We start from the raw sequence: 25,381 nt of genomic DNA on the forward strand, positions 1-25,381 counted from the left end.
GATAAATATCCCCCACTGTGTGACATTTTCTTCTGACTTACAAATCTTTATATATAAGCAGTTGTATGTAAGATATGTTAACATTGTTAGGGGGCGTCGAGGTCGACGCCCCCAAAGGGTGCACCCTTTTTTATATATTTTTGTTGTATATTTGTGTTTTTTTTTGTTTTGTTTTTTTAAACACTTTTTAGGTATGGTATGTAATGATCCCACCTATTTTATATATATATATATATATATATATATATATATATATATATATATATGCTCACTTCTTATAGGTAGGCACTTTATATTATAATATACATGTAAAAACCTTGCTCACTTTTTATAGGTAGGCACTTTATACTATATATGTAAAAACCTTGCTCACTATCATTTAACATTGGACCTACAGTGGGTCCGTTAATAGTCACTAGACACGTATATTTTCATAGTATATTTTCATAGTAATGTGCCTTTTTTTTTTTTTTTTTTTACTATACCCCGTTTATTTGTTTTACATTCCCTACATTAGATATTATTATGCTAGTCATGTATTCTGTATTTTACGGCCCCCTGGCCCATGCCATATATCTTACTATTATTGTCCCATGCTCGTCTTACATTGTTATTCATGTTCGCCCCACATCCGTCCTTTTTTACTGGCTATACTTGCCACACGTCTGGCCTAACGCCTCTGCCCCTCTTCCGGTTATGGTATTCCCTATGCATTTTCTTATTATTGCCCCACTTCCGGTTCATTCCCTATGCATTTTCTTATTATTGCCCCACTTCCGGTTCATATTGCTAGTTGGTCTTGCCACACATCCGGCCTCCACATTCGGCCCACTGCCTTTGCCCCATTTCTGGTGATGCTATTAGACTGCACTGCCCCACTTCCGGTTACACTTAGACGCACTGCCACGCAGAGATACCGCGAGAGGAGAGGTGCGGTTACGGGGGTATCACATCACGTGATCCAGGCACATGACACACGGAGGGGGCGGTGCTCCTAGCGTCTTAATAGATCTCAGCATCGTGGGACGCTAGTGTAGGTAAGACTATAGAGCCATTTTGTATATCCCTTTGTCACACTCTGACACCTGTATACACTGATGATCATTATCATGACAACACTTCTGATAGGTTAGGCCATTAGAGCATGCATATATATATGGCTATAGTGAGCAACACTGATCACTCCTGAGGAAGCCGCAGATAGCGGCGGAACGCGTGGAGCTGCCGTGGTCCCCTGTCCTGGTGAGGTATCCCTGGATCACACATTTATATTTGTGATCAGTGATATTTATCTTTTTCCCTTGTTTCGTAGTATTGGGCTCTTGATTATTCTCAGTTTATCTTCTGATAGATTGTCAATCTTTTTATTTCCCGTACGGATATAGGTTTCCACCTCCCTGTGTGTTGGGACACCCACCAGGGACCATTGTTGGTCTGGCAGGGGTCCTTAGGTGTTTTTGTAGGGCTACAGCCCTCCACCTGATTTATGTATGTGTTTTTAAGTGGTTTTAAATTTTGGTGTTGCTGCCTTATGTATTAGTATTAATAAAGATGTGTATATTTTTTTGTATGATTTCTGGTGTGCGTCTTCAATAGTGGTTACTCCTTCCTCCTTTCAGTATAAAACCAGATTATTGTCGCCTACCCACACAGCTCCGGCTTTTGCATTTTCTGTTTCCCGATCCCACCAAGACAGGCTTTTGTTTTATGAAGATGTCGAAATAAAAGTTAATTTTTAACAGTTGAGTGCCGATGTGAACTTTCTTGCTGTGGATTCTATGTGAATGTCTATTTTTCATGCACCCCTGTCCTCCGGTCCTTGCACTCACCATCCGTGACTGTATATTGATTTTTGTGTTGCATTACTTGATGCTGAGTGGTGCCGTCCTATCTTTCCTCTACTGCTTCAAAACAAACTTTAACTCACCTTCCTACGTTCCCCCGTTGCTCCGATATCAACATCTTGTTCCTCCGCTGCTGCTTTGATCCGTGCTTCTTAGGCTTGAAATGTCAAGCTGCAGTCAGCGTATCGCCGGCCGCAGCAATGTCCTGCCTCTGCCGGTGATAGGCTGAGCACATTGTCATGTAAGGAGCTGGCACTAGCTCGTAACATGACACTGCACTGAGCCTATCACCGGCCGAGGCGGAGCATTTCTGCGGCTGGCAATACGCTGACTGCAGCGTGACGATTTGAGCCTAAGAAGCACCAAGCCCAGCAGCAGTGGAGGAACGGGATGTCGATACCGGAGCAACTGGGGAACATAGGAAGGTGAGTTATTTTTATTTTATTTGTTATTGCAGCCCGGGCACAGGGAGACATAAAAGTTTTATGCTATATATCTCCTTTAAGGTCAAAATGGGCTTTGTCCTTAACCCCTTAAGGACCAGACCAATTTTATTTTTGCATTTTCGTTTTTTCCTCCTCGCCTTCTAAAAATCATAACTCTCTTATATTTCATCCACAGACACATATGAGGGCTTGTTTTTTGCGTCACCAATTGTACTTTGTAATTACATCACTTATTTTATTTTACCATAAAATGTATGGCACAACCAAACAAATATTATTTATGTGGGAAAATTGAAAAGAAAACCGTAATTTAGCAAATTTTGGAAATCTTTGTTTTCACCCTGTACATTTTCCAGTAAAAATGACATGTTTTCTTTACTGTGTGGGTCAATATGATTAGAAATATACCCATGTTATATGCTTTTCTATAATTGTACCGCTTAAAAAAGATCTCAAACCATTTTAACAAAATTAGTATGTTTGAAATTGCCCTATTTTGACCACCTATAACTTTCTAATTTTTCCTTATAAGGGGCGATATGAGGGCTCATTTTTTGCGCCATGATCTGTAGTTTTTATCAGTACCCCTTTTGCTAAGGTTTTACTTTTAATAAATTTTTTATAATTTTTTGGGGGAATGAAATGTGACAAAAAAGCATCAATTAAGGAAATGTTTTAATTTTTTATGTTTACGCCGTTCACCGTACAGGATAATTAACAATATATGTTAATAGTTCAGACTTTTACACACACAGCAATACCAAATATGTGTATTAATTCTTTTTTTTAATGCTTTTTTGGGGGGAAAATGGGAAAAACGGAGTTCCGGTGCTCGCGATCATAGCGGCGCGTAAATGTACGTCATGGTGCGTTAAGTAAAACATCATCATGACGAACATTTACGTTCATTGTCGTTAAGGGGTTAAATTATAATTACAATTTTTTTACATGCTCTTAACGTTTTTTAAGAATCTGTAATAACTTAGATTCTGTAAATTTTGCGAGATTTTTAAGAATCTGTAATAACTTATATTCTGTAAATTTTGCGAGATTTGTTTTACCAAACAGGGTCTTGTTTTTTTGCAGCACATGTTTTCACCAGTTGAGCTTGTTTACCCAAAGCAAACAGCATGATTCACTTTATATTGAGTATGAGAAAAAACTTGACCTTGTTATGTAAATAGTTTTATTAGTACTCGCACAATGAAGTACATGTGACTGATCTGTCTGATCGATTATGGTATTCTGCACGCTAAATATCATTATTTATTCAATTTCTAACCGTCTTCTTCAATATAGACCAATTGTTAAGCTTTCTTATGCTTGTTTTCTTTGTTAAGGCTATTGTAAAGTTCTCATTAAATACGCATTTAGTATAACCATAGAAACACAATACAGTCTAAACAAATTAAAATCCTATGAAATGTATGCCTAAATGGATGAACAATTTAGGTATGCAGGGAAGAAAACGTTGATGAACTGTGAAATATGTATTACGGCAGACACAGTTTTCCAAGTACGACTGATATTTTTCTGTTACATATATTCAATTATCGAATGCAGCAGAAAACTATGTCTTACTCTGCCTTTAGTATAGGCGGCGATTGATGTTTTTTCCTTTCAAATGTCTTATTTATTGTATGACTTAATTGGGTAAATGATATGCATTTTTCCAAATGCACCTCTTTTTTTCCATTGAATTTTAGAGGCTCAAGTAAATACCTAAAGTTTTGGCAAGGTTAAAAGCCTTTTGAGTTTAGCATGCAAATGGCTTAAGCCGGAAAGAACCCTAAGATATATTAAGATTTTTTCCATATGGTTATTTTTTGTGTGATGATGACATACTGTAATGTACTTCTTAAAAAAAAAAAAAAAAGGAAGAATATTCAGCCCCCTTCTCTGCCTAGATTATATATATATATATATATATATATATATATATATATATATATATATATGTAGCAAGCAATGGTAGACCCAGCTCTCCCTCTCGCCCACTCCACGACACGAGACTAGGACCGGACCCTCGATCCAGAGTAACAGCAAAGACAAAAGGCAATGTCCAGCATGGAGGTTCAAGCAATTATTTGAAGTTTATTCAGCAATTAGCCAACATGACAAAATTGGTTAGATCTTTATTTATTTTTTTTAAATATTTATTTTTTTCTCACGCAGAAACTCCTGTGGTAAAGTTACAATTTTCGGATACAGTTGAGCACCAAGAATAATTCATCTTTTGTTATACTTAATCTGCTGTCTACCTACATAATAAACAACAATAATATTTTGTTCAATTTTTGTAGAAAACAAAGACAATATTATAAGTATTATCCTTTTGATACATAGAGATTGGTACTGTGGTATATATCTTTTGACAAGCCTGAGAGTTTATATATTTATATATGTTACTAATTATACTCATTTCTCTGTTTCCCCCCCTTTCTTTTCTCCTGTTCTCTTTTCTTTCTCACATACAGTGCATATGGGGATCTTGTGTTATTATGTCGGAGTCTTCTTATAGAGATCTCCATTGAGATTGACTAATTTATATATACAAAAATATATTTCTCTATGATTTTTCCTATATGCATCTTTTCTGTATCGGAAGGACAGGAGAAGAAGAGAAATAAAGGAGAATGACTCTTTACGAATATCTAAATCGACATTGCAAGTTATGAAGATAACAAAGAAAAAACATTTAGTATTTTTCTATATGTGATTTTAATGTTTATTTTGTATGACATGTTCACATTGCAGGACATTGTTCTCCTGCGGTTTTATTGTTATCTTGGGATTTGAGTTGGAAGGGTGGGGGTTAATCATCCGGGTTCATTCCGGGATGGGAAGGCCACCCATTCCCCTATAAATAACATCTACCTATGTCTGTTCCCTGTACGATTAAGGCTGCTCACTGTGTCCGAAACGCGTCACCTGTTTGTCATGTTGGCTAATTGCTGAATAAACTTCCAAGAATTGCTTGAACCTCCACGCTGGACATTGCCTTTTGTCTTTGAGATATATATATATATATATATATATATATATATATATATATATGTGTGTGTGTGTGTGTAAATATATATAAACTTGTGCAATTGGGAAGATAAAGAATGTGCAGCCCAGATAGGACTTTTCACAAGTTGACATGTTGTCTGCATTTAGCATTTTACAAAGGTATTATTAAATTTAATTTAAACAACTCATATACTTCTGATATACTTATCTGATCAGTTTACTTACAAACCAATGAAATAGGTACAGTACCTTCTATTTACACTTCAAGCATGCAGCAGAACTTATATGACCCTTAGGTTTAGTTTCATAGAGGCGTACACACTCTGTATGTAAACACAATGGGGGAGATTTATCAAAATATGTGCAGAGCAAAAGTTGATCAGTTGCCCATAGCCACCAATCAGATCCCTTCTTTCATTTTTTTGAAGGAGCCTCTTAAAAATGAAAAAAGCTATCTGATTGGTTGCTATGGGCAACTGGTCAACTTTTCCTCTGCACAGATTTTGATTAATCTCCCTCAATGTATTTTCAGGCGTATTTTAAAATAATAAAAAATGCTTAATTTTTTTTGCATCCTTAAAAATAAGTGACTTGCCACTTATTTGCAAAAAAAATGTTTTCAAATACAACCGCCTTTTTTTCATTGTTCACACATGGTTTTTAATACAACAGAAATTATTGAAAAAAATCGTTTTTTTTTTTTTTTTACTAAATCAATCAAAATAATGAATTGCCTCTCCCATAATGGAATTAAAAAGGGCAGAAGGAATTTGAGTTTTACTTTCATAATGAAGTGGGAGTGGCTTATTGGCCAGGTGAATGCCTAATTTTGAAAAAAAAATGGCTCCAATTTAAAGCAATAGATCAAAAGTAACATAAGTCAAAAATACTGACGGGAAGTAAAAATGCTCCCGCTAAATAAGAAAATTGATCTTAAAGAATGTCTGTAGTTTCACATTTTGACAGGATTATTTTAAACCATATAAACCTGGCAGGAAAAACACTGTGTGAATCCTTATTGTGCTGCCATATGGTGGTTCCATACACCACAATACCTCTTTTGCATCTCCATCTAAAATTACAGGCATACAACATTGCATAAGAGCCCCTAACACTTCCAAAAAAGTATTAAAAAAAAATATTTTAAACAGATGTAGACATAAGAATTAAAAAATGTTTTGGCCTGTTAAGAAAACTAAATGAAGAAGGGTAATCTTATTTTAATACAGTAGGTCAATAGTGCTCCAAAATTCCAACATCATAAAGACTGTTATGACATTCCGATTCCCTTATCTATGGAATGGGCCCTTTTTAATATACTATTGTAGAGGATCAATGTTCTTTTAGGTATTCCTTTTATCATAGTTGTCTTTTTTTTATATAGTTGCATAGTTACATAGTTTGTAAGATTGAAAAAAGACAAGAGTTCATGAAGTTCAGCCTAAAACCCTACTGTGTTTATCCACAGGAAGGAAAAAAATATATATACTTTTGGCATGATTTCTTTTTTCAAAAACTATTATTGTCCTTTCATTTCTATGACCTATGTTCTGCTTTTTGTTAATGTTGTTTAGTTTACGTTTACTTTATATACTAGTAGTTCAGTGAGCAGTAGAGCTCACTCTGTTCCAGTATGCAATGTATGGAGAAAGGGGCTCAGTTACTGTCGTAGACTGGACAATTGTTGTTGGTAAGGCATTTGTAATTTTTTTTTCTTTTAGGGGTGTTTTCCAAAGCTCTTTTCAGGGCATTTTGTTTTCTCATTCATTCCAATCTACTGTACCTGCCTTCTCTTCAGCTCATCTTGATGCCCATACTTGTACTATTTAGAACAGCCAGCGGCTGCCAGGGCATGCTGGGAGTTGAAATCTTGCTACATCTGGAGTGCCACAGTTTCAAACCACTGACTTAGAACATATGGTTGAGGGAAGTTATCCCCCTTTGCTTGACTAATTTCAGAAATATTTAACCCCTTAAGGACTCAGGATTTTTCCATTTTTGCACTTTCGTTTTTTCCTTATCACCTTCTAAAAATCCTAACACTTTCAGTTTTCCACCTACAGACCTATTTGAGGGCTTGTTTTACGTGCTACCAATTTTACTTTGTAATGACATCAGTTAACATCTATGGCGAAACAAAAAAAAAAAATATGTGTGGGACAAAATTGAAAAAAAAAAACATCATTTTGTAATTGTTAGTACCTTCCGTTTGTATGCAGTGCACTTTTTCGGTAAAAATGACACCTTTTGATTATTCTTTGGGTCCAAACAGTTACAAGGATACCCAATTAATGTAGGTTTTATTTTATATCTTAAAAAAACTATAACTACATGCACCAAAATAAGTGTGTTTAAAATTGTCATCTTCTGACCCATAAAACTTTTTTTTATTTTTCTGCATACGGCTATATGAGGACTTATTTTTTGCAATATGGTCTGTAGTTTTATTGATACCATTTTTGTTTTGATGGGACTTTTTGATCGCTTTTTATAAATTTTTACATTTTTTTTTACATATACGCCACGGTTTAATTAACATTATATTTTTATAATTCGGACATTTACACACATGGCGATACCACATATGTTTATTTTTATTATGTTTACACATTTTATAATTTTATATATGGAATTTGGGAAAAGGGGTTTAAAGTATGGAAGGGGTTAATTCACATTTATTAACTTTTTTTATTTTCTCTTTTTTACACTATTTTCTAGTCCCCATAGGGGACTATGACATGCAATCTTCTGATTGCATACACTGTTCAATGCTATGCCATAGTATAGCATTGATCAGTATCATCTGCACTCGATTGCTCCACACTGCTGAGCCATGCGAGAGCATCGCAGAGGAGATTGGATGGCGAGGAGGCAAGTAAGGACCCTCCCACCGTCCTCTAAGCTGAGGTTTCACCGCAGTGATTCCGATCAGCCCGGCTGAGCTGCCGTGAATGCTTTTTTTTTTTTCATTTTAGACGCGTCGATCAAAGTTGATGCTCCAGCCTGGCTCAGCAGCGGTCTAAGGGGTTAATGCCAGACACCACCGCGGTCAGTGATGTCTGGCATTAGACATGGGTCCTGGCTGTTGATAGCTGCCGGGACCACCCTGCTATGTCATACCAGTGGGCGCAGGGAAACAGGTACACCCTGCATCCTTAAGAGGTTAATAGGGTTGTGTATAGACCCCTAATATGTTTTAATTAAGGCAAATCTATCTCTTTTTTATGTTATGACATAACATACACAGAGACAAAAGAAGTAGAGCTCACATCCATTGTTCAATGGCAGTAAGCTGCAAAAAATACATTTTAATGGGATTTAAAAATAATTGGAGGACATTTATCATTGTTGACTGAGGTAAGAGAGTTCTGAAGACATGTTTTTTGTTTTAGATCTGCTTATGTGCTACATATTTATCATGCTAACACAGGGGTTGATAAATTTGGAGCACATAAGCAAAACACAAAAGTCTCAGTTGAACCTTTTGTGAGACTTTTTTGCGACTTTTTAAAAGTGCTTACCAAAGGCAGTTTTGTACTTCAGGTCAGACCTGGAGTAGACTTGAGATTTTTTTAAGAGGTTTGCAACTTTTATTTGCCTAAGTACGCCATAAATTCACGACCACTGCAAAATAAAAAAACTGCTTAAAAATTCTTAGGTAAGGCTGTTTGCAACTTTATGCCTACCCACAAAAGTTACACAAAAAAGTGTAAAGGGGCACGTGCAAGTAAGCAAAAAAAAAATTCTCTTAACACCATGATAAATGTCCCCCATAGTGTGAACAGATAAAACCCCCTTACCACTTTTACATGGTAGTGTTTCGGTCAGTATTTTGCATCAGTAACAGTCGAATCGAAATGAGAGTGAATTTACAGTACAAATCACTGAATCCAAATCTTAAGCCGCATCAGTTAATTTGCTTTGTCTATAAAAAGTAGTTCCAATCTGCAAATGCTCTAATTTCCTGGAAGTGCCAGACATTTTTCAGAGAATTGGAACACTTGAAAAACAGTACCAAGTTTTCTAGACACAACAAATCTACTATCGCTACTTGAGATTCTGCAATTTGTGCTATAAGTTAGCACATTATTACTTACAAATACTGCTATAAGATAATGACCAGAATGCTGATGTGCGATGATGGCCTACTACTGCAAATAAACACAGGCTTTGTATAACAAATAAACTGACACAACTGCAAGATAAGCAATTAACAATGAAATGCACAAGTGTACTTAAAGGGATATTTCTCATCTATAAAGCAGATGTACAGCAAAGATGATTGACAAGATGATGACAAGATGATTGGTGGGGGTCTGATCATTGTGACCCCCATTAATTACAACAACAACAAAGGAAAACTGGTCTTTTATAAGAAGAGTGCATTACATTTGTCCAGACAGGGTTTGGTACAAGGGACAAGGCACCATTTGAATGACAACAGCAGATGATTAGGGCAGGCATTGTATGATTAATTTGTAACTTTTGCATCCAGCACCACAACTAATTTTATGACATCCCCCCCCCCCCCAAAAAAAAAATAAAAAAATAAAAAAAAAATCTTTAAGAACATTGGCCCAGATTTATCAAACTGTGTGAGAGTAAAAGTGGAGAGATTTTCCCACAGCAACCAATCACAGCTCAGCTTTCACTTTGCCAGAGCTCATTAGCTGAGCTGTGATTGGTTGCTGTGGGAAAATCTCTCTACTTTTTCTCTCACAAAGTGTGAGAAATCTGGGCCATTATGTATTATTACAGTCCCTCTTATTGTTACCACAGGGTACCTACACCTGACACACTTTCCTTTCCACAGTGAAATAGGGAAAAGGATATGGAGATGGAAGTTTATATATTTACTGCAAATGACAGTATTTCGAAAAACCAAGGGTTTATAAACTCCATACTATTGATGTATGTCATACTACTGTAACCAGACAAATGTAGTGATTTTGCCATGTGCTGGTGTAACAGCTTTATTTGTTATATCTTTACATCTTTGTTGCATTTGTTACATCTTCATTATAGTTTCTTTTTTGCACTTGAATCATGGGGCGGAGGGGAAAATTAGGAGTGGAGGCAAGAGAAAAGTAGGTGTGGAACTGGGCAACTTGGTCATGGTGTTTAAGATATCTATGATAAGGGTTATTATAAACTCAAACAAAATACTCAGTTAACTTGATAAAAAAAAACAACAACTACATCTATATATATATATATATATATATATATATATATATATATATGTACATCCTGTATATATATATATATATATATATATATATATATATATATATATATATAGAAAAATAGTTGCAGCACCACTCAGCCAAATATCATTGCTATATAGAGACATGCTTGAATAAATGCACTTGATTTATTTGAGTGTTGCACCATTGGATCATGCATATATATATATATATATATATATATATATATATATATATATATACACACACACACCCTGTGTCCTGTGTGATAATTAGAATTTACAAATAGAATGTATCCAAAATGTTTTTCATTTATTTATAGTCAAAATGTTCATTTTGAATTATAGTCATATGGAGTTCATGTGAAACACATAGTACGGTCCATGAATTCTATGTGGTCCCAACAAACCCCTATCTCATCCAAAAATGAGAGGTGCTTTTATATATGTTTTAGTTAGGTGTGTGTAGATGAAAAGGCTTCCATTGGGTAGTGCTTAGATAGCATTTTCATTGGACAACTCAGTATGGAGAAGATGGAATTATATTAGTGTCAAAGAGAAAGTATCACACATATCAACCATGATTCAAGTGCAATATGTAATTTCGGGCTTAGCGGAAAAAACCATTTGTGTGTAAATACCCTCAGCCGGCCTTTGACAAACCCAATAAATATTTAGCATAAATGTTGTGTAGGGCCAGATTCGGGTGTATATGAACCCTTGGAAGGCTGCAGCAATGCTCTTATGCTTCCGCTTGTTTCATTCACCCAATATATTATAAACCAATAATGGTACTAGTGACATCTTTTGCACATGTATTTTTATTATAGCAAATATATTTTATTGTCAATTCCCCAATGTATGAACATTGCCTAAAAAAGAAAAAAAAACATTGCTGTATATTGCAAAATTTGCATTTTAATCCTTTTAACTGATGGGAATTTGGATGATGTACTTGCTAAAACAGTTAGAAGATGGTTACAAGAATTTAGGGGAGATTTATGAAAACCTGTTCAGAAGAAAAGTTGCTGAGTTGCCCATAGCAACCAATCAGATCGCTTCTTTCATTTTTGAAAAGGCCTCTAAAAAAATGAAAGAAACAATCTGATTGGTTGCTATGGGCAACTTTTCCTCTGGACAGGTTTTGATAAATCTCCCCCATGTGCTTGCTTTTCTACATTTACAGGTATAACGGCCAAAGCTGTTTATTTTCAAATTGACATAGCTATGTGAGTTTATACTTGCACATTGATTTATAGATATAGAAGTCCGCTATTGGGATGAAATGGATCTTGTGATCAGAGATGACCGATCACAAAGAGGACATAATATTTTAAGTCCCACAGGATGAACATGGTCTAGAAGAAGAACTAAGTGACCTTCTGGTAAGTTTTGACCCACTAGATGTTTATAGAAGAAGGGAGGAGTTATAACAGACACCTCTTAAAGAAAATTGTATAAAATGGTGGACATCAGCACACATTGTGGGAAATTTGGGTACTTATTCCTAATTGCAATTGTGACAGAATTATACAGATTTGCACGAATAATGATTTGTAAATTCTTCGTAAAATATGATAATAATAAGCCACTACCTCACACAAAGGGTTTACACATACAAAGAGGAACAGAGGAAAGGGGAGGAAAAAGGGGAAGGCAATGGTGGCCAGTAATATACAGTAAAATGAAAGGAACAGGGTTTATTGAAATTACATCGATACAAGAAATGGCACATTTAAGTGACAATTTGGATGTATTCATTTAAACCCCGAGGAACTAACATTTTTATCTATGAATTCAATAGTTCTCTCTTTTTTTCAAAGAGTTGAATCCTTGGTTAGTATCCTTTGTAATGTGTTCAATGGGAAACAATTTGAACACATTGAAATTACAATCTTGTGATTCGGCAGTGTGCCTCGACACGATGTGGAGCACAAAAATGTTGGACACATTCGTCCTATGTTTATTAATACAGCATCTCAGTGGTTGTATTGTGCGGCTCACATACTGAAGGCCGCGTGGACATTCCATGAGATAAATTACATATGACTGCATCCGCTGGCGCTGTCTGCGCAGGAAGCGCATCTGGAGCGGCACGATAATTTGGCGTCATCCTGTTTGTCAGCCATTGGCCACCAATGAGCTACGGTTCCCCATAAATGGATCAGGTGGGCCAACACCGCTGCGTTCTGGTATCATCCTTGGTGGGTCTCCTTGGATCATCTTCTGTGTAGGTGTCTATATTGTATAGGGTTGCCTGTTTATACTATTGTATATAGTTCTCTGTATTATTCACTATTATATATGAGTGCATACCCTAATAACCATATTTGTGCATAAATACCCTGACGATGTGCATATTATATCTTGTTTTTTATATTTTGTAGATTTATTGTATTATGCTATTATATACTTCATGGTGTTGGTGTTTCCCCACCCTTATATTTTTTAAACTGATGTTTTTTTATGGGAGGGCTTAATTTGCTTTAAATGTATTGTAATGATATATTTTTTCTAATAAAGTTTATACTATTGTGATATATTTATGTTATCATGGATTTGATTTATTGCAGGCCATTGTAGGTAGATATGTTACTGATTTATTGCCTGTTTTCTTTTCAGAATAATATTAATTTGTTGTTGGATTATGTCTTACTAATATAGGGTGTGTTTCAGAAAGAAATTTGGTTGATTTAGTTTTTGTTTCAGTTTACTGGGGACCAGAATGTTTTTAAAGATTTTAAGTTCCTAAAGGTTAAATTGGGCTTTTTTTTTAAAAAAAAGTGCCCCAGTGTGATTAAAGTATGGCACAGATCTTATAATCACAGGTTTATGCAGTAATAAAGTTACATTTAAAATCTGGCTGATTCGTTGGTCTAATTTTTAGGTATCAAACAACTCTTTTGTTCAAGTTCAGGGACTTTATTGTATACATCATAGTGTATTCTCCTGCTACTATTACTGTTCATAAAAAGTCTGTGTTTACATGGTTATGTTACTTCAGATTGCGTAATCAAGCAGGCGTTCTCTCATTCACTCTGTGACCCCGGATATTGTACCTTTTACATCCTGGTCTTATACCTTTAAATTATTTTATAAATGTATACTCTTTGTTTCATGTTATATATACACAAGTATAACTTATTATAAATCACCTTTGGTTTTATTCCTCTTTACCAATGTGTTTTATTAGTTGTTGTTCTTTTCTGTGAATGTCACCATGCCCCTAGGTGGGCTGGTTGGCGCCATTTTCAGACTATTTATTGTTTGCTTGCACATAGAAATGTATTTATCCACAATTGAGTACGGATAAATAAACACCCTAAAGTTTTAACTGTGCCCTTGTGGGACACCGGTCTCATCTTGGATGGCCTGCAGCCCAGAGATCATCATATGATTCACCTTGCATAGAGGAAATACGCATGATACCAAGTACTACATCAGGTGAGAGTCCAATTTTTGCTCCACCAGTTACTATTGTATTATCCGCAGGATTACACAAGGTGTTGTCCTCTCATTTTCCTTTTGCTCATCCTACCTTCTCTCCAATTGGCGATCTGTTATTGCCGGTGCATTCAGACAGTGTCCCTAGACTAGAGTATGCTATAACAGTGTTGTTTTTACAAAGTTAAGCTGTGTGTTGTGGTGTTTGTAAACTGACAAGACATAAAGCTACTTCCCTGTTGCTTTGTGTAGTCAGAGGGCAATGAAAGGTATTGGAGTTGCTCCAATGATGACCCTTGAGGTATGAGGTGATGGGTGCAACTTGGAAACAGAAAATACTATTGTGGGTTAGCCATGTGGTATAGGGTAGCATGTTTGGGCGTCATAAATGCATATGTGTGGAGTTCTCAGTCATTTTGACACAATTGTTGTCAGTGCTACTAGTGCGATGGTCATGGTCCCCACCCCGAAATATTAAGGGGCTGCTCCTTGCTTGCCAAGTTAAACCTAACCTAGTAACTGAGAGATGTACTTTACAGGTCTTTTATGGTTATTTAACAATTAAAGTGGCTTTGCTGGAGTTGGAAAATCAAAATGCATTATAAAAATCCCTGTTAAAGTTAAAATAAAGTATATTCAGCCCATGTTTGACTGCACGTCATCAGAGGTCTTATTCAGGGCTCTCTGAGTAATACAGGGTTGCCATAGAAATATCTGGACCCCATATGGGAATATGGTCAGTGCCCTTAAGCCCTTTATGATATCCATTATATTCCATCTTTTACAATATTGCATATAGTTGGTAAACACCTGAAGGCTGTTAAATAACTTCTCAAACACACTGAATTCACAATTAATGAGAACATGATCTTCCTGTAGCCTCTAAGACCCATACCGTATTTTAGTGGGTCTGTGGGGGAGGGGAAAGGGAATGTTCTTTGGAGCCTTTGCATTTATAAATACTGTATTTAAAATGAAGGCTTCTATATTAACAACCAAGATTGCTAATGTTTGTCCTTTCAGTAATGTCCTTTCATTTTATATGTGAAACTTTGGAGTTTTCATATAATGACTGATGGGTAATGGGTTGGTACATCTCCATAGCTTGGTTTGGGACTGTTGCTAACCTGACACAGGGCCTCCATGTTGGCAGCTTCCTGCATCTTTCCACACCAAATGTTAAAATGTTTATGGTAAAATATGCCCAAAGAATATTTGTTTTTAATATTTACTTTTTGTTTTCAAATGCTCATTTATTAGATGTGAGAGCTGCCATGTTGTCCATTCTAGTAAAATGAGATTATCATAAAAGAAGTGTCTGATATTTACCATACACTACTCAATAAATGCCTGCAGCCTTCAGTGACTACCCTTCTGGCTGGACATGATTGATCATCCTGCCAACCATTCTTTTGGCTTTCCATCATTTTTTAAGAGTTACATTGAGGTTTATTTACAACTGTAGACTTGAGTTGATGGAAGCTGAACAGCGCTGGCATTTTGTCTTGAACAGCAGAACAGCTCATGAATCATTTCGAACCTATTCCGAGCACTAATAAAGAAAAGTTTGTTTTTTTGAATGCTAAAATATTATTTTTGTAAAGTGTTAAAATAATTTGTGGACTAAGCAGATCTTTAATTTTACATGCAGGTTGCTGGATTTTATGAAGAAAATACTAAACACTAAGTGAAGAGAAATATATCTGCACCTGAATAGTCAGTTCCTATGGAGGATTTGAAAGTACTTCATAGTTTTCCGATCTGCTGTCTGCACTAATCATCTTTGATGTTTCACATATGCATGGAATGTGATGCCAGCATTTAAAATAGCTCTTTGCTAAGTTCTGGTTTATTTATTCATGCAGTCAGACTGTCTGGTTGATGTGCTATTGCATGTGTAATGCACATTCATAGATCAGCCAAACATAGAAGCCATAATAAATGATTCTAAAGAGCTACATAAAATCAAAATGATGTAGACATATGTAGCTATGGAATCATTCTAAAAAGACCAATGTATATTATATTAAGAACAAATAAAAGTATTATCATCTATATAAGTATCCATATCACGTTTAGCACAGGGTCCTTAAGTACGGCCATTATTGTAGTTGTAGTATAATTAATAATGGTACATTTCCTTTAATTAACAATTTGTAATAAGAAAACTGTACAAGGAGATTGTGTTTTGATCTATCTGTCAGGCTGTGTTTACATACTGTATGTCCTGCATCCAGCATAGGTACTGAGTAGACCTTTATTCTGATGACAAGTTGTCATCAGTTATATGGCATCCGGCATCCATTGTTCTTTGAAGGTGGACGGGGGAACACAGCAAGTTGCATTCAAGTTGTGTTCCCTTGTCGGATGCCCTCTGGAGTGTCCAACCATCTGGCATCAAAATTGAGACACTGGATGATTGTGAACTGTCCTATTCAAATGAATGTGATCAGTTCTAGCATCAGTTTCCCTCCGGTGCATGCCGGAAGGAAACTATGCGGATGCCTTACATATGTGAACCCAGCCTCAGAATGTGCTTAGAAATGCTTTTGACTTGATAAATGGAGGGCTTCAGAAAGCTTATCTATGCAAAATACTGTTAGTCCAATAAAAAAGATTACAAGATTCTGCAACATTTTAAGATTTTGCATCTCCATCACTGATTTTTTTATTGCCTTGTTGTTGTAATTATAATTATTATCATTATAATTATGTAATTATAACCATCATGGTCATCATAAATGCTTCAAACAAATCTTTACTGGGAATACTCATTTTTAGAAAAATGGATTAACTTTACAATGCACTGTTTTTCATAATAATATGTGTGCAGCCCCTCTTGTTGTTGATCCAGTGTTACTCTATCTTGCAATGTTAATTATTATCTCTTCAGTTAAAGTCTTAACAACCCTGCTTTAGTTGGAAGCAATGCAGCTATCAGATGTTATCACCAGGACAAGTTCACAAGTTACAAGGGGAAGGTCCCGTGCTTTCTGCAGGCAAACATGTAAAAACATGGGTGGGCCAAGAGAAAGAATTTCTCTTAGAAAAAAAAACTTGCAGCTATCTCACCAGAGTAGTCAGTCTTTGAAGAAATATGCCTGAAGAAGCTGTGCAAGCGCAGTGAAACGCGTTGAATCTTGGGAATAAAAGTTTTGTTACATTCCTACCTGGCTATGCCTTGAGTCGTTCCTGTGGCATGTTGAGCCGGCATTTCTACTAAAGCTATCCTTACCTGTACACATTATTCAGCTGGAGGGCAGCGGACGTCTCTTATATATTTACACGTATTACCATTGTTGTGTATGTGGCTACACAACATTTAAGAGTCAGCGGCTTTCATGCTTCTCTTTTACCATTGTTTTCCCTGCTTGAATTACCCTATGGAGTGCTCATATCCTTGTTTTTAGATTTTGATTGGACAACATATAGTGGAAACTGAGTGGGAGGCTCTGATTGGAGATATTGATGAAGATGTGAACAATTTAAGATTTTGCATCTCCATCACTGATTTTTTTATTGCCTTGTTGTTGTAATTATAATTATTATCATTATAATTATGTAATTATAACCATCATGGTCATCATAAATGCTTCAAACAAATCTTTACTGGGAATACTCATTTTTAGAAAAATGGATTAACTTTACAATGCACTGTTTTTCATAATAATATGTGTGCAGCCCCTCTTGTTGTTGATCCAGTGTTACTCTATCTTGCTATGTTAATTATTATCTCTTCAGTTAAAGTCTTAACAACCCTGCTTTAGTTGGAAGCAATGCAGCTATCAGATGTTATCACCAGGACAAGTTCACAAGTTACAAGGGGAAGGTCCCGTGCTTTCTGCAGGCAAACATGTAAAAACATGGGTGGGCCAAGAGAGAGAATTTCTCTTAGAAAAAAAAAACTTGCAGCTATCTCACCAGAGTAGTCAGTCTTTGAAGAAATATGCCTGAAGAAGCTGTGCAAGCGCAGTGAAACGCGTTGAATCTTGGGAATAAAAGTTTTGTTACATTCCTACCTGGCTATGCCTCGAGTCGTTCCTGTGGCATGTTGAGCCGGCATTTCTACTAAAGCTATCCTTACCTGTACACATTATTCAGCTGGAGGGCAGCGGACGTCTCTTATATATTTACACGTATTACCATTGTTGTGTATGTGGCTACACAACATTTAAGAGTCAGCGGCTTTCATGCTTCTCTTTTACCATTGTTTTCCCTGCTTGAATTACCCTATGGAGTGCTCATATCCTTGTTTTTAGATTTTGATTGGACAACATATAGTGGAAACTGAGTGGGAGGCTCTGATTGGAGATATTGATGAAGATGTGAACAATGCCTTTTTTTTAATTAACTTTTATTCCTTGCCATTTCCTGACTTTAAAGAGGTTTGCTAAAATTAAGTGAATTTTACACCTATCACTCAGTCAGCCAGTCAGTTTTCAGGAATTGCTCAAATAAGCCTTTATTAGAGATGAGCGAACTTTTCAAAAATTTGATTTGGCCGATTTGCCGAATTTTCCGGAAAAGTTTGTTTCGATCCAAATTTTTTCGTGGCAAATCTACATTAAAAAAGGCTATTATTAGCCTACATACCGCCTCTATAGGGGTATAGAACACTTTGGTGTGTTCTAAAACGCATATGGAGTGTGCTGGGTTAGTGAAATAATACTGTTATTCAGAATAACATTCAGATTACCGGCATCGCTTTTAGAATCACTGCCGCACAGCAGCACAATAACAGAGCCTGGCGGTGGCATCAGTGTCAGGAGACCATATAGTGACTGAATGACAGCGTGGAGGTGTTGGCAGCGTGAGGAGACCATTTAGTGGCTGAATGGCACAGCGTTGAGGTGTTGGTAGCATGAGGACACCATATAGTGGCTGAATGACATAGCTTGGATAAGGCTGAAGCATGAGGACACCATATAGTGGCTCAATGACACAGAATGGAGGTGTTGGCAGCATGAGGACCCCATATAGGGGCTGAATGGCACAGTGTGGAGGTGTTGGCAGCATGAGGACACCATATAGTGGCTGAATGACACAGCTTGGATGAGGCTGAAGCATGATAACACCATATAGTGGCTGAATGACACAGAATTGAGGTGTTGGCAGCATGAGGACACCATTTAGTGGCTGTATGGCACAGTGTGGAGGTGTTGGCAGCATGAGGACACCATACAGTGGCTGAATGACACAGCTTGGATGAAGCTGAAGCATAAGGACACCATATAATGGCAGAATGACACAGCATGGAGGTGTTGTCAGCCTGAGGAGACCATATAGAGGCTTAATGACACAGCATGGACATGTTGTCAGCATAAGGACACCATATAGTGGCTGAATGACACAGCTTGGATGAGGCAGAAGCAAGAGGACACCATATAGTGGCTGAATGACACAGCATGGAGGTGTTGGCAGCATGAGACCATATAGTGGATGAATGGCACAGCCTGGAGTTGCCAGCAGCATGAGTAGGCACTAGGCCTTCACAATCCCTAAGATTAAAAGATGAATTAAGAAATTTAAACCGAAGATTTTGGATAGCGGGTGCTACCTATGAGAAAATTTTAAATTACCAGACCCAGGCCCCACAGCGGCATCAGTAACCCATATATTGCCTGAATGACACAGCCTGGAGTTGGCTGATGCACTAGTATACACCAGGGCTTCACAATCCCCCTCCAAAAAACACCACCATTTTAGAAATTTTTGAAAAAGATTTTGGATAGCGGGTGCTACCCAAGAGAAAATTTGACATTACCAGACCCAGGACACACAGCGGCATCAGCAACCCATATATTGCCTGAATGAAACAGCCTGGAGTTGGCTCATGCACTAGTACACACCAGGGCTTCACAATCTCTCCAAAAAAACACCACAATTTTAGAAATTGTTGAAAAAGATTTTGGGTAGCGGGTGCTACCTATGAGAAAATGTGAAATTAACAGACCCAGGCCCCACAGCGACATCAGTAACCCATATATTGCCTGAATGACACAGTCTGGAGTTGGCTAATGCACGAGTTCACACCAGGGCTTCACAATCCCCCCAAAAACACCACAATTTTAGAAATGTTTTAAAAAGATTTTGGATAGCGGGTACTACCCATGAGAAAATTTGACATTAACAGACCCAGGCCCAGCATCGCCGTAATTTTTTTTATTTTAAATTTAAAACAACCTTTGCGTGTCCCGGACCCCAGCGTGTGGGTACGACGGATCAATTCCAACAAGCCCCCACAGGGCTTATGTGGCCGTGAGATTTAGGCAAACCATGTGAAGAACAGCGTGACACCGCCATGACCTGCACACATAGAAGGGCCACTGAGACTTGTCCGGGCAGTGGAGGCTTAAGACACAGAGGAGGATGTGGAGGCGGAGTAGCACACTGTTGCAGGACGGGCTGACAGAGTGTAGCAGGAAGCTGCATTGAGTACACACCAGGGCTTCAGAATCCCAAAGAAAAAAACAACCATTTTTATAATAATTTTAAGAATATTTAGGACAGCGGGTCCTACCTATATGTTGCATGATTGACAAACCCTGGAGTTGGCTGATGCATGAGTACACATTAGGACTTCACAATCCCTCAAAAAAACAACACAGTTGTAGAAATTTATGAAGAAGACTTATGGATAGCGGGTGCTACCTATGAGAAAATTTGAAATTCCCAGACCCAGGCCCAGCAGCGCCATCAGTAAACCATATATTGCCTGAATGACACAGGCTGGAGTTAGCTGATGCATGAGTACGCACCAAAGCTTCACAATCCCTATTAAAAAAAAAAAACATTTTTGACGAAAAATTTTAACGAAAATTTAGGACAGCGAGTGCTCTCTATATATTACCTGAATGACGCAGCCTGGAGTTGGCTGCAGCATGAGGACACCATTGAAATGTGTGATTTTTTTATTTGAAATTTAAATAAAAATTTGTGTCTCGGACCCAGCCGTGTGGGTACAAAGGACCTAATCTCACAAGCACCCACAGGGCTCATGTGGCTGTAAGATGTAGGCGCAACGTCTTCATAGCACTGACCGGCCATTTTTGTTTTTTGTACCTTTGTTTCAGAACAAACGCATATCCAAGAGTCCAGAAGACTCTATAATGCAGGACGGTGGACCACCAAAAGACATTCTTCTATAAAATAATTTTTTATGAAATAAAGAAGCAGAGTTCATCCCTCTGCCAATTTTTTTTGAAAATTTTACTTAAAAAATAACACGCAACAATCGTTCAATGGTGTAATGGTTATTATTGTGGAAAATTCAAGTTTATTACTGTGATAATTATCAGAAAATTTGAAAAAAACACTACCCAAGAGTGTTTAATAACCCCATAAATTGCACCATAAATGTTGAAATTTTAATTAAGCATGTATGTATGTATTTCAAAAATCCTAAAATTAAAGGCCCAAGCCCAGAAGCATCAGGAAGTCAAGTACTTCCTGAAAGACACAGGAGCAGTCAGGAGTAGGCATCAGCAGTACCCAAGAGGCTTTAATAACCCCTTACATTGCACGATCACTCGCGAGATCGAGCAATAACAGGTGTGTTATGCCCTCAGATGTCCGGGGCTGCACGCGCGCTACACTGAATGGACCAGCGTATGTCTATCTTTCACCAACAGGTGCGGGTAACCCGCTGAACCCCCTTCGCGATAGGGATCAGGGATTGCAATTATTTGCCAGGAAAGAAGAATCACAACTAAGCGCCGGTCATAAACTCGGGTTCATTAAGTCCCTGCCCTTTGTACACACTGCATGTCTCTACTACCGATTGGATGGTTTAGTAAGGTCCTCGGATCGGCCCCTGCGGGGTAGGAGAAGGCCCTAGCAGAGCGCAGAGAATTTAAAGATCATTGTTGAAATTAGCATTAAGCATGTATTAGCTACTGCTAAACTTCCAAAAATCTAAGGCCCAAGGCCTGAGGCATCAGGGAGGCAATTATTTCCTGAAAGACACAGAATAAGTCAGTAGCAGTCATTCTCAGTACCCCAGAGGGTTTCATAACCAACCCCTTACATTTAAAGATCAATGTTGAAATTTGCATTAAGCATGTATTTAGCTACTGCTAAACATCCCAAAATTGAAGGCCCAAGGCCTGAGGGCAGGGAGGCAAGTAGTTCCTGAAAGACACAGAATGAGTATGGAGCAGGCATTCGCAGAACCAAAGAGGGTTTCATATCCCCTTACATTTAAAGATCAATGTTGACAATTGCCTTAAGCATACATTTAGCTACTGCTAAAAATCCAAAAATTAAAGGCCCAAGGCCAGAAGCATCAGTGAGGCAAGTAGTTCCTGAAAGACACAGGATGAGCCAGGAGCAGGCAATCAGAGTACCCAAGAGGGTTCCATAACCCTAATTGATAACCCAAGAGGGTTTCATAACTAACCATAATTGAGAAATGTTGCAGCATGGTCAATCTACTCTGAGGCATCTGGCATTGGTGCCTGGACATCCTGGCTGATCCATCCCTGATTCATCATGACAAACGTCTGTCTCTCCACATTTTTGGTGGACAGATGAGTTCGCCTTGGGGTGACTATGGCCCCGGCCGCACTAAACTCCCGCTCTGATGGCACACTACTGGCCGGGCAGGACAGCTTTTCCAGGGCAAACTCTGCTAGTTGTGGCCATAAATCAAGTTTGGCTGCCCAGAAGTCCAGCGGATCTTCAATGGTTGTTGGCATGGCCATGTCAAGGTATGCCACCACCTGCTAGTTCAGGTTCTGCTCCATGTCTACCTGCTGATGAGTTGCTTCACTATGCGGGTGAAGAAAGCTACTCATCAGCGACTGTGGACTCAGGCTGCTGCTGATTGAGCTGGTACTGGTCCTCCCACCTCTCCCCTCCCCAGCAGCCATGGCAGTGGAAGGTGAGGGAAGAGGGCCCCCCGAGTCAGACCTGGGAGTGGATGGACCATGTGGCTGACTACGTAGAATTTCTTTGTAGTAGGTCAGTTTGTCCTCCCTCTCAGTGGGTGTAAAAAAGGCCCCCATTTTGTGACGGTAGCGAGGGTCTAATAAGGTGGAGATCCAGAAGTCATCCTGCTGATGAATTTTGACAATTCGGGGGTCACTACGCAAGCAACTGAGCATGCATCGTGCCATTTGCGCCAGTGACTCGGAGGGACTACCTGCCTCCATCTCCACTGCATACTGCCACAGTGTGTCTGGGTCCTCTGTTTCAACTTCCTCATAACCCTCCAGCTCCTCTGGCTGTTCCTGCTCCTCCTCTCCTGTCCGAAGACTAGAAACACCGGCCATCTCATCCAACATAAACTAGAATCCGCTCTGCCCCTCATCATCCTCCTCGTCCAGTTCAGCCCCCACAGGGCTCATGTAGCCTTGAGATGTAGTCGCAACGTCTCCATTGCCGTGACTAGCCATGGTTTCAATCATTTGTTGTAGGAAATGTAGGAGTGGAATTACGTCGTTCATGGCGTAATTCAGGCGACTCACAAATAATGTGGCTTCCTCAAAGGGCTTCAGCAAACGGCAGGTGTCACGTATGAGCTGCCACTGGTTCACATTGAAATTACACAGGGGAGTACTCCTATCTGCTTGGATCATCAAGAAATCGGTGATGGCTTTTCTTTGTTCGTATAGTCTGTCCAACATATGGAGGGTGGAATTCCAACGTGTGGCAAGGTCACAAATAAGACTATGTTGTGGGATACCGTTCTGATGCTGCAGCTCAAGGAAGGTGTGCTTGGCGGTGTACGAGTGGCTGAAGTGCATGCACAGTTTCCTTGCCATTTTCAGGATGTTTTGCAAATGGGGTGAAGACTTGAGGAAGTGCTTGACAACCAGATTCAACACGTGTGCCATGCAGGGCGCATGTTTCACACTTCCTTGTCGCAGCGCGGACACAATGTTCTTCCCGTGTACCCATGGTTCCCATTTCCAGATTTCGTGGAGTAAGCCATACTTGGATTTCTTTACGAATGAACTTTAGCAGTTCCTCTCCTGTGTGACTCCGTTCGCCAAGGCAAACCATGTGAAGAACAGCTTGACACCGCCGTGCCCTACACCCATGGTACGATGAATGGTCACCGAGATTTGGACGTGCAGTGGAGGCCGAGGACACGGTGGAGCATGAGGAGGCGGCGTCGCACACTGTAACAGGACCAACTGCCTGGGAGCAAGAGCGTGGAGGAGGAAGCGGTGTGACCTGTCCAAGTTGCTGTTGTGGCTGTGCAGGAACCACATTTACCCAGTGAGCCGTAAAAGGCATGTATTGTCCCTGCCCGTAGTTACAGCTCCACAGGTCGGCGCTGCCGTGCACTTTTGAACACACCGACAGGCTCAAGGACTGGCCCACCTTCTCTTGCACAAACTTATGCAGGGCTGGTACTGCCTTCTTCGCAAAGAAATGACGGCTTGGGACTCTCCACCTTGGCTCGGCACAAGCCATCAATTCTCTGAAAGGTGCAGAGTTCACCACTTGAAAAGGGAGAGAGTGCAACACCAGCAACTTGGACAGGAGCACATTCAACTTCTGCGCCATTGGATGAGTGGGCGCATACTGTTGTCTCTTGGACATGGCTTCGCCGATGGATTGTTGGCGGAATGGCTGACTAAAAGCGGGAGAAGCAGGAGCGACAGAAGGAGGGTTTGACACACAGCTCCCTTCGGCTGAGGTGGTGGAGCCTTGGCTGGATGTAGGAGGGAGCGGATGGCCACTGGGTGATGCAGCAGGCTGGACCACTACATCGGAGCCACGGTTCTTCCAGGCTGCTTTATGGTGGCGAACCATGTGTTGATACAGGACCGCGGTGCCGACATTGGGACCCTGGCCACGCTTCCCCCTCTGCCGACAGATCTTGCATGTGGCGACGTGAACCTCCTCCGGATGCCTTATGAAAAACTTCCACACCGCCGAGTAGCTGATTTTCCCACCCGCAGTCCGCACTAATTTACTGCTACTGCCGCCGTCTCCAGGAACCCCTGTTCCACTACTTCCCGGAAAGGTAGGCTGCCGCGAAGCAGGTGGTCTCCCCCGGGCACGTTTGGCTCCTGAATTTCCATCTACTGCCACCACGCTGACTGCCAACCGTGCTACCGCCTTGCTGCCTCAAGGGCAACCTGCAACTCTCTTCTCCTGATGATGATGAAGCCCCTTCTGCACCCGGCTCCCAATTGCGATCGGCTTCATCATCATCAACAGTTGTGTGCATGTCACTGATGTCCTCCTCAGGTTCCCCAACAGTGTCTTCTTCAGAATCCTGAACACTTGCAACACCGCCTCCCACGTCACTCTCCTCATCACTACTTGGCCGCCTAGTGGAGAAAGCTCCATGTCTCCTCCCCTTCTTGGCTGTCCAGTAGCTGCTGACTGTCCTCTATTGAATCATCCTCAGTAAATAGTGGAGCTGAACCCAAAGCATAAGATACTTCTTTAGGAGAGGGAACAGCATA

The sequence above is a fragment of the Hyla sarda genome, chromosome 5 (genome assembly GCF_029499605.1).
Source record: "Hyla sarda isolate aHylSar1 chromosome 5, aHylSar1.hap1, whole genome shotgun sequence".
Classification (NCBI taxonomy): Eukaryota; Metazoa; Chordata; class Amphibia; order Anura; family Hylidae; genus Hyla; species Hyla sarda.